Below are 15,261 nucleotides of genomic sequence, written 5' to 3'. Positions count from 1 at the left end.
GAGTTGTTACAATTGTCCCCACTTACGGGGTCAATTGTAAACGTTCATAAATTCAACTAAAACATAGTTAATTATACATATTATCATAGTTGTGATAAATTTTTTTTATTGACTAAAATAGTAGTGATATTTTAGGAGTTAAAATAATATTGAGCAGAAACCTAAAGGGTTAAACTTTTAACTTTAAGGGGCTAAAAATTTTAATTTATGCTGTGAAAGGTGACAAATAAAATAAAGCGCATGCAACATAATATAAATGATATATGAAACTATTGGTGGTTGTTAAATAGTTAAGTAATGGTTTGTAAACATAAGATTATTTATTTTCAGCTGTTACAATCGTCCCTTTACTTATTGTTACAATCGTCCCCAAGACGCCATTTCAGCTTCATTTGTTAAAAACAATGCTAGTTAATTAACAAAACTAATCTTTTATTTTGAAATGTTAATTAAGGTGTCCACTTACATATTGGGTTAATAATTTTTATTTGCTTAAACAAAATTACTTTGTCACTATATAATATTCTAATACCAAAAAAAGTACTTATGTAGCGTGAAATTATCTTTTGTGATGTAACTCTTTCAAAAGTACATAAAAATGGTTGCCAGCTGGGGTGTACATGTAGATTTATTAAATACAACTTATGTGCCCCCTAAGTACCAAATCTAGAAACCGATAATCGAATTTTTTGCTCTGTTACAATCGTACTCTGTTACAATTTACCTCACTCTCCCCTACTATATTGGAAAAGGTGAATACATATTCGGTATTCTATTTATTATTTATAATTTATGTACTTATTTCTATTCAGTTCAGATTTTCATCTTTCATTTACATATAATGAATTGTATAGTCTGAAAAATATCATTTTTTTCAAATAATGTAAAAAAATTATGTCTTTATATAATATTAACATTAAACTTTTGTAAATATTAAAGTTTCTCTTAGAAAAGCAAATCAGAGTTTGCTTGAAAGAGGAGCTTTAATCCTTTTTTTAATACTAAATCTCACTTAACTACTGAATAAAATATTAAACGTCTTTTTTTCTCGCTCTTCTAAATAACTAATCCGTATAAGCTGGAAAACTCGAAATTCAAAAGATACTATAATACGTTGAGATTTAAAATTATAACTTTATAATAGCATATGGTTTAAGGAAAAAAAGTGATTTAATAAATTTAAAATTAATAATAACGTGCAAAGCTTAAACAAATATGTTTTTTTTAAAGCAATTTTTATTTGAAGTTATTTAAAACAACTTTGAATAATTAAAAAAAAATATTTATCCTTTTATAATTTTTTGACTTATCTCTCATTGCTGTTATCTTTAAAATATTTAAAGCACTTAGAAAATTTTGATGGGTTATTATTTCTCTTAACATTTAAATTATTGAAGTTTCTTTTAGTCCCCAAGTCATGTAAATAATAAAAAAAATATGGTGCTGGGCTTTAAACGTGTTAGGTAAAAAGCACTAAAAATCCTTCAAAAATATTTTCTATTGTTATTATATAAATAAATGAAAAGGAGAAGCTAAATTTTATTAAGATCATTAAATTTTAAAAAAATTTAGCTTAAGGAATCCGTGTATAGTTATATTAAAAAATTTTATTCCTGTTACAAATTCCCGACAAGTTATTGTCCCAGAAAGTAATCGAGGCATGGTCTGTAGGGTTAAGACTGAATTTATAAAATCATAATAAACTATTCGTACTATTACCGTTGCTTATACAAAAACTACATATAAACGTTATGGAAAATACAATAACTTTCGCCGTCAAGAATTTCACTAATTATTATAAATTTTTGATCTTTATTGTTTTGTGAGGACATTTATTGGCAAAAAGGTGAAATGATATATACTCATGGACAAAAAAATTAGCGCACCAACAAGGAGTCGTCGAAATGTTGAAAATGAAACGAAAATGAAACGAAATGAGTCGAAAATGAAACGAAATTTTACATACGTAATGACTACTTTGATGTAAGTAAATGATTAGAAAATCAAATATTATCTTTGATTTTCTAATCATTTACTTATATCAAAGTAGTCATTACGTATGTAAAATTTCGTTTAATTTTGACAACTCCTTGGTGCGCTAATTTTTTTGTTCATGATTAATATTATAGCAAATATTATAGCAGACCTTTATATATTTAAGAATTATTAAATATTACAGAAAAACCTTTAATTAATTTTAAAACAATAGCAATTTTAAGATTTTTTTTACATCTTTTCCTGTAAAGAAGAATTTCTGACTTTCATACAGTTACATTTTATGGTATTTTGAAATCATTTTTAAAAAGAACGGTAAAAATGACAGTGGGGAAATATATATTCTAAATTGTTGCAACATTTGCAGTGTAATACCTGGAAAAAAAAAGAAAGAAACTGACCAAATTACTTGCGTTGCAATAAAGATAAAACACAACCTTTACCAAAACGAAGAAGATTATTAAAATTATTTTCGAATTTAATGATGAAAACCGAGACATATTTCATATATAAAATTTGTGTTTCAGACCTTATTGCAGGGAAAATTTTAAGAATATATTTCAAACATTCACGGGATGAAATGTATTCGTAATATATTCCCAAGCTGTGTCAGATCTCAAATCTAATACAACTCAAATATGACTCTTATAAAATATTGGAGTTTCATTGAGTGTGTAAATGAATTAAAATATAATTTGCATTTACAGATTTTAAGCCATTTAAATAGCAATTTAAAACCTCACAACGAAGGAAACTGAGGTTAATTTACCGTGATTTGTGGCATTTTCATTTCTAGCAAAACAAAAACAAAAAACAATTATGATAATAAAACCCAAAATGTACGGTATTTAAATCATTATTTTAGAAGTTTTTTATTTCATATTGGTAGTGGTTTACCAAAAGTTCTGGTAAATTAAATGGTTACCAAAAATTCTAGTTTTCAAAATTATTATTGCCACACGTTTAGTACGAAATGTAAAACGTGAAATTAAATTTAACCAAACAAATTGCTTTCGTGTTATACTCAAACTTATAGTGATGAAAATACCGCATTTTAGCATATTTTAATCAATTATTACAAAAGCATATTTTAATCAATTATTACAAAAGCATATTTTATTGTTAATTTTACCAAAATCATCAAAGCGCTTCAGTAAAAAGTACCGAAACTTTTGGTGTTTCCATGGAGCTAGAAGTACAGTAAATTTTACCATATTCCGGTAGCTTGAACCTTACATTTTTTCTCAGTGCATAAGTAACTCTTTTGATATTTAATGCTTCTGATCAATTTTAATGAAATATATTTTTAAATGATTAAAAAAAGCTATTTTGTATTCAGATACTATAAAAACAGCAAAAAACTGAATTCTTCGAGAAATTTTAATTTCGAAAATAAGAAAGATCCTTTGACAAGATTTCTTTATTTCGCAGCCGATATAACGGTAGCAATGAAATATAAATTCCTTTAAAAGTAAAGAAATGTTCTTGAAATCAACAATACAAAACAGGGGGGAACTTTTCATTCCATTAAATTTTCTCAGCAGAAGCGAAGGTAAACATTTTCGGAATAATTCGAACGCCTCCTCATTCCATTTATCAGATGGTTGATTAAAATGCATTCTTTTGATGAAGTAGTAAGAAGAACGCAGATATTTAAAATGTAATGAAATTTTTTAATTCTTGCTTTTCTTCGCGACGTTCTGAATTTCGATTGAAATAGTTTCATCATCAAACTTTTAGTCTAGAAGTTAATTATTATGTATTCAGTAAGTTAAGATTTATCTTCACAATGAGGATGCTAAATTAATAAAATTAATTATCATAATTGACTACTAATTTTGAATTTAATTATATTTTATTTAGGGAAAGTGCAATTTATTATAGTTAACTTTGTAAAAGGTATTTTCTCGCATTGAAAAAAAGTAGTTCTAAGAGCTGAATAATATATTTTATTATAAAAATATATTTCTGTCAAATTATTAAATATTCTTTTGTCTGAGATTCCTTTACTTAAATAAGCACAACATAAAAATAAATGCACAGAAATGGTCAGAGTGTTAAATTAAAGTAATTAATTATCATAATTGCTTATGCGATTTGCANATTAATAACATAAACTACATAGATTTATCTGAGTTATTTTAAGAAATCTTGTTGTTTTTTGCACGATGTAAACGTCTTAGGCCAAAATATTAAATTAAAGTTATATGCTATAAAATGGCGAATTTGTCATTATCCTGGCTGTCATTTTCCTGGCTTATGAATTCTAGGACATTGAAGTGTTACCAAAATTTTTTTTTAACTACTAATACTGTAAGGAGGAAAAGCAAGTATTAACCTAATACCAAGTTTACGTATGATCGTAATATGGTTGGATGTAATCAAAGATATTTTTTTATTTAATGATTGATTATTATACACAATTTTACTCTGTACATATCAGCAACGAAGAAAAATTTGATTCTTTCTACAGTGGATAAAAAGAATTAATTTAAACTATTTATGGTTATTTTTCTCTGATTGTCAATATTTTGTATTTTCAAATTACTTGAATTATTTTTTATTTATTTATTCACATGACATTTCTTTTGCAGTCAGAAAATGAGTTGGAAAACTGTGCTTTGATTACAATTTGAGTAAAATACTAAAATTTGTACAACAAGCTTTAACACTTGTGTGAATATTTTTTTGAAATTCTTAATTTTAAATTTTTATTTTTAGTTTTTTACTGATCCAAACTTAAAAATATTTTGATATTAAAGCAAATGAATGCATAGGCTTTTAGACATTTAAAAAAATATTAAAAAAATTAATTCAGAAAATTGCAAATACAAATAAAAAAATTCAAATTTTTAATAATAAATTTAAAAAAATGATGCTCTTTGCTGCTCTTTGAAAATAATTTAATTATTTTCAAATAAGTATGCATGCATGCGAAGCAAATAATTGCTTAAATAAATAATAAAATAGCTCAGTTAAAATATAAATAATTAGATAATAAAAAAATATACTTGATAAAAATTATAAATGATAAATATTAGAATAGTTCAGATAAAATATAAAGGCAACAAATTGTCCCTTTTTTATTTGGAATTAACAATTATTTAACAGCTAGTTTTAAAAAAATCGTTTTTAAAAACTCAAATAAAAGAATAAGGTAAACATCAATTAATAAAAATATCCCAATTTGTACGGTTGAAAATGTTAATGATAAGAGAAAAAAATATTTTTAAGCAGTTTTTTTAAACCTTTGAGTATAAAAAGAAACGGATACATTTGCATCTATAGTTAAGTATATTTTTAACTTAATCAATATGTCTGCTTTAGTAATAAAAGGTTTTTTAGAAGAAGAAAACTTTAACGCAAGTTATTTCTATAATTTAAATTTGCAAAATATCTTTCCAGCGTCATATCTTACGAGAAATCTAAGATAAAAACTAATTTAATACTTTTAAATTAAAGATGTGGAAATTGATAACTCCTACACAAATCAATTCTCTTTTTAAGAATTACCTATATTAAATTGAATAGCTCAAGCAATAACAAATTAATTTTGGAAAATTGAAAATAACTATTCACGTTGAAAGAAAAATTTCCTTCGAATAACCTTGAATGTGTAAATGTTAATTTATCACTTCATTGATAGAATGCATTTCCGTTCATACGAGAATGAAGAAATGATAACAAAATAGATTCTAAAATTATTAAGTTAATTTTGTTTTTTTCTTCCTCTTTTTTAAAAATATGAAAGAACATATGTCTCATTAAATTGAACTAGATTTAGAGAATATTTTTGAACAAAAGTTTTAAAGCATAACTAATTTATAATCTTATTTCGGTGCATTGTTTGAAAAGTTAACAAACCCTTCCAATTATTTTAAAATAGAATGAAATTCTAGACATACACGTTTAAAACGCTTTAAAAAAGTAAAAAAATATAAAAAATGAAAACTATTTTTTTAAAACAAAACAACTTTTAATAATTTAAAAATTCTTGTTATTACTTGGAAGAACTATTTTTTTAAAAAATCTTGAAATAACTTAATATGAGATTTTACTACAGGGAAAAATGCTAAACTTATTATAATAGGATTCTAGACTTCATACACGTTTAAAACTCTTTAAAAAAGTAAAAAAATATAAAAAATAAAATAAAAATTTGTAAGACAAAAGAACTTTTGATAATTTAAAAATTCTTGTTATTACTTAGAAGAACTAATTTTTTTTTTCATCTTGAAATAACTTAATATGAGATTTTACTACAGGGAAAAATACTAAACTTATTATAATTGGTAATATAATTCAATATTGTTGTGTTTAGTATGTAGTTAAAAGAAGAAAAATGATTACTATATAACTAAATATTGTTTTTTTAATATATAGCATTGAAAGAAAAAATTTTATTACTATATATTTTAATAATGTAATACAATATTGTTGCTTTTTGTATAAATCACTGAAAAAAATTATTACTTACAGAATCATTTACATAATAATTACTTATTACATATCATGTAATGATTGCTTATTCAAATGTTAAGTTTTCCGGCGTCATAAAAAATGATAAGTCCTTCCCAACGAAATGAAAAGTCCTATTTCATTCTCTGCTGCTGTTTGGATACTGTTATTGTAATCGAAATTTGATGATATGATATTGTTAAAAGATAGAAAATGAAACGATGCAGAAATTGTAGTTTTACTTTTTAGATTCTTTTAATCTTTATCTGCAGGACATTAAATAGTTCGGAATCAATTTTTTACTCAAATTATGAACGTTGCTCTTCATATCAATAATCTGAATTTTGAAAATTTCAAATAATGGCTCAGGTATAACATACAACTTCATTTAGGATTTGTATTGCTAACATTTTAAAAAAGCTTTTATTCATTGTTCGCTGATTGTTAGATACCATTATTGATGCAAAAGATGATAAACATGACGTCATTTTTACATTACAGTAAAAAGTGCCTCGGTTCTAACTTTCAACCGTTCTTTTATCTTTCAGTTTTTTTTTACCAGAAAATCCATTTTACTGGTAAATACGAATTTTAGATAAAACCGGATTATGTGATCAAATGGATTTTGCGGGAAAGGAAATTTTACAAGATACTGCACTAATTACGAGAAACGAAATTTTACAGATATTGCACTAAGGGTTTGTTTTATTGTAATTTGATATGAACTTTTTACAGTGTAGCGAATGTGTGAAAGTTATGTCAGCTGTTACGCTAAAAGTTTCTCTTTTTTATTGCAGTTTCAGTTTTTTAAATGTTTTTATACAATTAATTTTTCAATAATTTATAATTTACAATTTCTGAATAATATTTGCCACTATATTTAAGTTAAAAATTGATTATGAGCTTACCGCCCAGCTTACTGAATATTCTAAATTAACAACTTAATTATGAAACTCTATTAAAATTAGTTAAAAATCCTTTGAAATCCCTAATAGCTTTTATTTTTTACTCAGTTTTTCCATAGAAATATATTAAAAAATTGTTTAAAATGTTTCTTCATGTATTTTTAAATATTTCAATTTTATAAGATTCTCTAACAAAAATTATATCAAAGAACAGTTTAATATAAAACAAAAAAATTAGAACCTAGTATCATGCTTATATTATTCATAAACAAAAGATAAATATAAAATATGTTAACTAAAATTTTATATAAAACTACTGAATAAGGGAAATTTTATCTTATTACGAGAAATATTTTATCCTCATTTTTGTAACAAAGAGAAATTTATAACTGCTGAGGCAAACAATTATGGGTTTTTTTTATAAGCCAGAAAATTTTTTGTTGTAATTTATTTTCTTTTATGCCAAGGCAACATTCTGCTATATTTATAGCCTTTTAATACATCTAATGAAAGAGAAAGTATTTTTCGAGTCTTAAGAAATCTAATTAAGGTATATAGAAAAAAAAACATTATAAAATAATGAAAAAAAAAGGAAAATAAAACGTTTATATAAAATGCACATTTTTAGAATTTTCTCAGACAAAAACAATTCAATAACAATTTATTTNTTTTAAAGTATAGCATTGAAAGAAAAAATTTTATTACTATATATTTTAATAATGTAATACAATATTGTTGCTTTTTGTATAAATCACTGAAAAAAATTATTACTTACAGAATCATTTACATAATAATTACTTATTACATATCATGTAATGATTGCTTATTCAAATGTTAAGTTTTCCGGCGTCATAAAAAATGATAAGTCCTTCCCAACGAAATGAAAAGTCCTATTTCATTCTCTGCTGCTGTTTGGATACTGTTATTGTAATCGAAATTTGATGATATGATATTGTTAAAAGATAGAAAATGAAACGATGCAGAAATTGTAGTTTTGCTTTTTAGATTCTTTTAATCTTTCTCTTCAGGACATTAAAAAATATACTAGTTCGGAATAAATTTTTTACTCAAATTATGAACGTTGCTCTTCATATCAATAATCTGAATTTCGAAAATTTCAAATAATGGCTCAGGTATAACATACAACTTCATTTATGATTTGTATTGCTAACATTTTAAAAAAGCTTTTATTCATTGTTCGCTGATTTTTAGATACCATTATTGATGCAAAAGATGATAAGCATGACGTCATTTTTACATTTTTACATTACACTTTTACCTTTCCAGTTTTTTTTTACCAGAAAATCCATTTTACTGGTAAATATGAGTTTTAGGTAAAACCGGACTATGTGATCAAATGGATTTTGCGGGAAAGAAAATTTTACAAGATACTGCACTAATTACGAGAAACGAAATTTTACAGATATTGCACTAAGGGTTTGTTTTATTGTAATTTGATATGAACTTTTTACAGTGTAGCGAATGTGTGAAAGTTATGTCAGCTGTTACGCTAAAAGTTTCTCTTTTTTATTGCAGTTTCAGTTTTTTAAATGTTTTTATACAATTAATTTTTCAATAATTTATAATTTACAATTTCTGAATAATATTTGCCACTATATTTAAGTTAAAAATTGATTATGAGCTTACCGCCCAGCTTACTGAATATTCTAAATTAACAACTTAATTATGAAACTCTATTAAAATTAGTTAAAAATCCTTTGCAGTCCCTAATAGCTTTTATTTTTTACTCAGTTTTTCCATAGAAATATATTAAAAAATTTTTAAAATGTTTCTCCATATATTTTGTAACATTTCAATTTTATAAGATTCTCTAACAAAAATTATATCAAAGAATTGTTTAATATAAAACAAAAAAAAAATTAGAACATATCATGCTTAGATTACTCATAAACAAAAAATAAATATAAAATATGTTAACTGAAATTTTATATAAAATTACTGAATAAAGGAAATTTTATCTAATTACGAGAAATATTTTATCCTCATTTTAGAAGCAAAGAGAAATTTATAACTGCTGAGACAAACAATAATGGTTTTCCTTTATAAGCCAGAATTTTTTTTTTTTTTTTTTTGTAATTTATTTTTTTTTTATGTCAAGCCAACATTCTGTTATATTTATAGCCTTTTAATACATCTAATGAAAGAGAAAGTATTTTTCGAGTCTTAAGAAATCTAATTAAGGAATATAGAAAAAGAAATATTATTAAAAAAGGAAGGAAAAAAAAGAAAATAAAGCGTTAATATAAAATATACATTGTTAGAAATTTCTCAGAAAAAAATAATTCAATAACGATTTATTTAATTTTTATTTTATCATATTCAAACAAAACACGCAAAAAAAAATAAATAAGATGATACTGAAACTGTAAACTGTTAGAAAAAACGTTTATTAACTGTTTTAAGTAATACGGTAAAACAACTAGAGTTTTATCGCAACAACTAGACCCACCTAATGAAACCACTTAGTTCTTGGCAGCTGGAAAGAGAGGGCTAACCTGCCAATATCATAACCGACAGAACCGGAGTTCGATTCCCAGCGTTGAAATCATCACATTCCCTCCATTCCCTTCAACACATGGAAAGTTCCCTCTGTCTTACACTCCCCAATTTGTGGCCCTGGATTATTAAATTACAAAACTTTCATACACGCGTGTGGGTCGGTGGCGCAATTGGTTTGTCGTCGGCCTTCTGAACCCAAGTCTGCGGGTTCGATCCCCGGCCCAGACGCCGGATTTTCGGGATGCAGAAAATCCTCAGCGGCCATGTCGTATGATTATACGGCATGTAAAAGATCCCTGGAGTGCCTTATTGGCTCTTGGCATTTCCGGCAAAATTAAGTTCCTAGTGCACTGTAGCATCCAAATAGAGTTTTGGTGCTGCCATCTAGTGTGGCAGAAACTAGACAAGAAATTAACATGGCCAACGGTATCTCACCCATTGTGGTAGTCCTGACTTCTTCTGGAGAACGCACTAGGTCTGCTCATCAGGAAGACTGATTGTGCAGCTCATAGGAAATAAAAAATAAAATAGCTTTCATATACGCATAGATGGCAGCACCATAAAGCTGCTTAACACAAAAATGTCTAATAATTCTCTTCTCTTACGATAAAAGAACAACTAGATAAACTAATTAAACCAAATTCTTCGGTTCATTTGATAAAAAAAAATCGGCTTCGGCCGGTTATCTACCGTAATTTTAGAATGAACAAAGTACAAGTATTTATGCCATAAGTTTATATATATATATATATATATATATATATATATATATATATATATATATATATATATATATATATATATATATATATATATATATATATATATATATATATATATATATATATATATATATATATATATATATATATATATATNATATATAAATATTATAAATACATATAATATTAATGTTAATATGATATAATATTATAATATATATTATTATTCGTGTCGCATAATTCTTATATTTATTTCTTAAAAATTATCGGACTTAGAGTTATAAAATGTCTCTAATAATTACTGATGTTTTCAGTAACTAACTGATCAATGAATAACTATCTAAGCTGTTAAAGCACCCTACTTCGAGTATTGTAAATTCTAACTATTTAGTGTTTTCAATGCATTTATTTTTTTAATTTAAAAGCTTATTTTTAAAGTATTTAAGCAATATTATTTACTATATACTTAATTCTTAATATTTGTTTCTTAAGATTTTCTTAAATTAAATGTAAATAAATCTTACGTGTACTTATTAGGTTATACCTAACTCAGGAATAAAAGCACTCTTTTTAAAGTAAACTTATTATATTATATTTAATACGCTTAATTCCTATATGATAATAAAAAAATTTAAAACATTATTTAAAGTATTTATGTAATTTTGCTTCTTAAACATCTAAACTACTGCTGCAAACTATTCTAGTTTTTAAAACTTACATGAATTTCAAAAATAAAACTTTTTCTTGGTTACTGATGAATTGAACATAAAACTGATCTATTTAATACCCTTCTTAACATTAACTGATCTTAATGTATTTAGTACTTTTCGCTTGAGTTTTTTATATGCCGTTAAAAAAACATCCTATTAAAAAAGTGGTTATATGTTTTACATAAATAATTTTTTTTCCGTTAGCTACTACTTGATTTTTAAAAGGAATAAAAAATAACTTTTGAAGAAAAAAGTCCTGTTTCAGACTCGATGATTTTTCATAGAATTCTCGCAATTTGCTTGACGTATGCGTCACGCTGGATACAAATTGGTTTCAACTATTTGCTATTATTTTAACCATTGATAAGGAAAAAAAAATTTACGATCTGCGTTCTTTTAATTTTTGGTTTTAAAATTTATCATTTCAGTGATAAAAATAGGATATTAAAATTTCAATAATAGAATTGTCAATCATGGTGTTTGGTATATAATATGATATCTTTTTATTCGCTTTTGTGATAATAAATAAATACTATGATAAAGTGGGAAGTTCTTACATTTAGAAAAGCGTATGGTCAAACGTTAGAGTAAAGCTTAATTTACCTTTTTAAGCTTTATGAAAACAAAAATTTGCTCTGCAATTTTTACGAAGACTTGTATAATGATTTTGGTAAAATTAGAAAAAAATATAGTTTTATAATATATGATAAAATTTTTGAATGAGGTAAAATTTTGTAATTTTATCATATTACTTTTAACGTATGGCATATAAAACGATTTATTTGATAATATCAGTTTTAAACTTTTTACTCATCATATAGTAATAGGAACAATAATTTTGGAAACCATGATTTCAGGTAAACCCGTTACCACATGTTCGAAAAATTACCAAATGAATAGTTTAAATACATGAATTATTATTTTTGTTACCAGAAATATTAATGCCATACAGTACAGTAATTTAAATTTTTTTTCTCAACGTATAGTGAAAAATTTAACAAAAAAGCAATTTTGAAAGTAAAACTATCCGAATGAAAGAAAGAAATTAAATTTTAGAAAAAAGAAAACTTTGAAACGAAACGTTGAAACGAAATCTTTAACATGAGGAACGGAATAACAATTTTTATTTTTACTATTTTAATATGGATCCTTTTTGAATATTCCATATTATTTCTCAAAATACTTTCAAGGCATCCCAAAATAACTTTATATAAGGGAGATTGGGTAAAACAGCTGACCTCAATTTTGGCGAAATTCGGTTTCTATTGAACAGTCCTTGAATTTCAATTTACTATTTAAAAAAAAAAGAGTACAATATTGCCTTGTTGCTGTTGATTTATTCACGACGTCTGAGTTAGTAAGTTTGTTCAAGAAAGTTAACTCGCTAATGTTTTCGTGTTTTGAAGTTATCTTCATTTATTGGTTATTACAGTTACAAAAAATTATTTTTAGTCCTTCTTATTGTACGTTTGCTGAAATTTCAAATCCTAACAAAAAAAAAAGTTTTAGCCAATTACTAGCCAGGGCTAAAGAGAATAGAAGGGCTGGTTGACTCCTTTGAAGTATCTCTCGCCGCGCCGATCCTCCGACGTCACTCTAGTGACGTCACTTTGGCGCAAAGCTCGCACTTTCACTTCAAGAACGGAGCGTTTTTCCTTACTAGCTCTAACTAATATTGGATCATTTCTTTTTGCGAGACATTTTCTAAGACATTTGTTATTTTCTATAATGACTTTCCTTAGTTTTTGCAGTGAATTTACAAGAATTTAAAACTATTATCGAAATGCCAGTTTGCGCGATTGCAACTTGCAAAAATTCTGATACAAAAACAAAAGGAAAAAGTATAATTTTTCACATGTTCCCTAAAGTAAATGAACAACTATGTAAAGAATGGATTCCGAAATGACACGGTTAATATAAAACAGCAATACGTTTATTCTGTCGTAAAGAACTTTTATAAAAATTCATTATCTAAATATAAACCGCCTCGTTACTTCATAAAGAAAGGCAGCTGAAAAGAATTAAAAAAATGGATAAAATCAAAGAAAATTAAAATGTAAGTAAAAAGTATAAATGAAATATATAGTATATAGTTGAAATTCTCCTAATTTCATAACATATTTTTTAATGTAGTTATTCTAAATATTTATGATTTTTTTTAAAAATTATATTCTCTTCAATTTAAATATCTATAAATTATATCATCGTAAATTTAAATGTCTATAAACAATTGTAAAATTTCTAATGTCATTATGAACCTAAATTATTATTTTGTTTCAGTAATTAGCGTTTAAGGTTGATGTTTCCTAATGATTTATCAAACTATCATTGCTATTAACGACATATTTTAAAATCAGGGATTCTAAATTTAACTTAACTTATCGTTATAAAAGAATATGTAAATAAAAAAAGTGTCGATATATGCTTCATTTTTCTTAATAGTTAAAGTTAAAACTGAACTTTTTTATATAAAGTATTTATCGTGTCATTTTCACCAACTAGCAAAACATTTTTATAAGTTTAAAATGGTATTTTTTTTTAATATAATAACCAAGAATTTTTTTTTAACTATGTTTATGAACGGAAATAATGTGTTAATTACGTAAAGATTGAAGGCTAATAACCAGAAAAAGTATAACTTATTTTTACAAAGAGAAAGATGCAAAGTTATCATATCTTTGCTTGCGATCTCCGAGATCTGTGGACACAGTGACGTCATGAGGAGGGAAATCGTAGCTTCAGCTCTAAGAGCGGAGTCTCTTTAGCCCTGATTACTAGCACTGTTCTGTTTCGTTTCAATAACCTTTGATCGTGGGGTAACTATAGTTTGTCTACGGTAAAAACTCCCCCCGTCGCAAAATTTGACATTATCTGCTGCTATGGAAGCAAAAATAGCGTATTTCAGGGATGTTAGATTATAATCCCTCTATTGCTAACATAGTAGACCCAAGAAAAAGATTCCCTTTCTCTCGCTGACCAGAGCCAAAACCTGTAATAAACAATGATCCCCCACCCCTACTTGAAATTGCCATACCTCGTTACCATAGTCACCAGTCACCACCATGGATCCAGATGAATAGCTAGGGGAGTTCTTACTTCAGACAAACTATATCAGATCTGGTTTCTACGGCGGTGATTAGTGTCTATGCTGTGCAGTAATGGAAGAAGAAAACTACGTGCAATGTTTTACAAAGGTTTTACAGGGCTCATGAAAAATTTTAGTGCGAGTTCCTTTCCAAATCACAAAAAAACCTTATTTCTAAGCCTTGTACAATTTTTAAATAACTTTTAATATAGACATAAGGAGATTATTAGCAATTTTGTTTAAACAAGAACTTTAATAAACACTATACTTTTGTGAAAAAGTTTGGATGATCCCACAGCAGTTCCATACCCCGGATCTTTCTCTCGTCTCTCCTTGAGCACAGCCTTAACTACATCACATGAACATTTTTTTTTATTTCCAATGAGCTGCACAATCTGTCTTGCCGATGAGCAGATCTCATGCGTTCTCCAGAGGTGGTATCCACTCTTTCAGGACCACCACAATGGGTGAGATACCGTTGGTCATGCTAATATGGGCGTCTAGCTTCTGCCACACTATATGGCAGCACCGAGACTCTATTTGGATGCTAAAGTGCACTACGAATTTAATTTTGCCGGAAATGCCAAGAGCCAATAAGGCACTCCAGGGATCTTTTACATGCCGCATAATCACACGACATGGCCACTGAGGATTTTCTATATCCCGAAAATCCGGTGTCTGGGCCGGGGATCAAACCCGCAGACTTGGGCTCAGAGGGCCGACGACAAACCAACTGCGGCACCCAGCAACTGAACATTAACATGCATTATTTTCTTGAATCGTCATGTAAAATATAAACGTCTGTTCCTTTTCTCTGAAATTCTAAAGTGTCTAAATTCCCCATGGAGGTAACAAGTAATCCATTA

This window comes from Parasteatoda tepidariorum, chromosome 9 (assembly GCF_043381705.1).
Source record: "Parasteatoda tepidariorum isolate YZ-2023 chromosome 9, CAS_Ptep_4.0, whole genome shotgun sequence".
Classification (NCBI taxonomy): domain Eukaryota; kingdom Metazoa; phylum Arthropoda; class Arachnida; order Araneae; family Theridiidae; genus Parasteatoda; species Parasteatoda tepidariorum.
The sequence above is the reverse complement of the archived record's forward strand: the minus strand, read 5'-3'. Positions refer to the sequence as shown.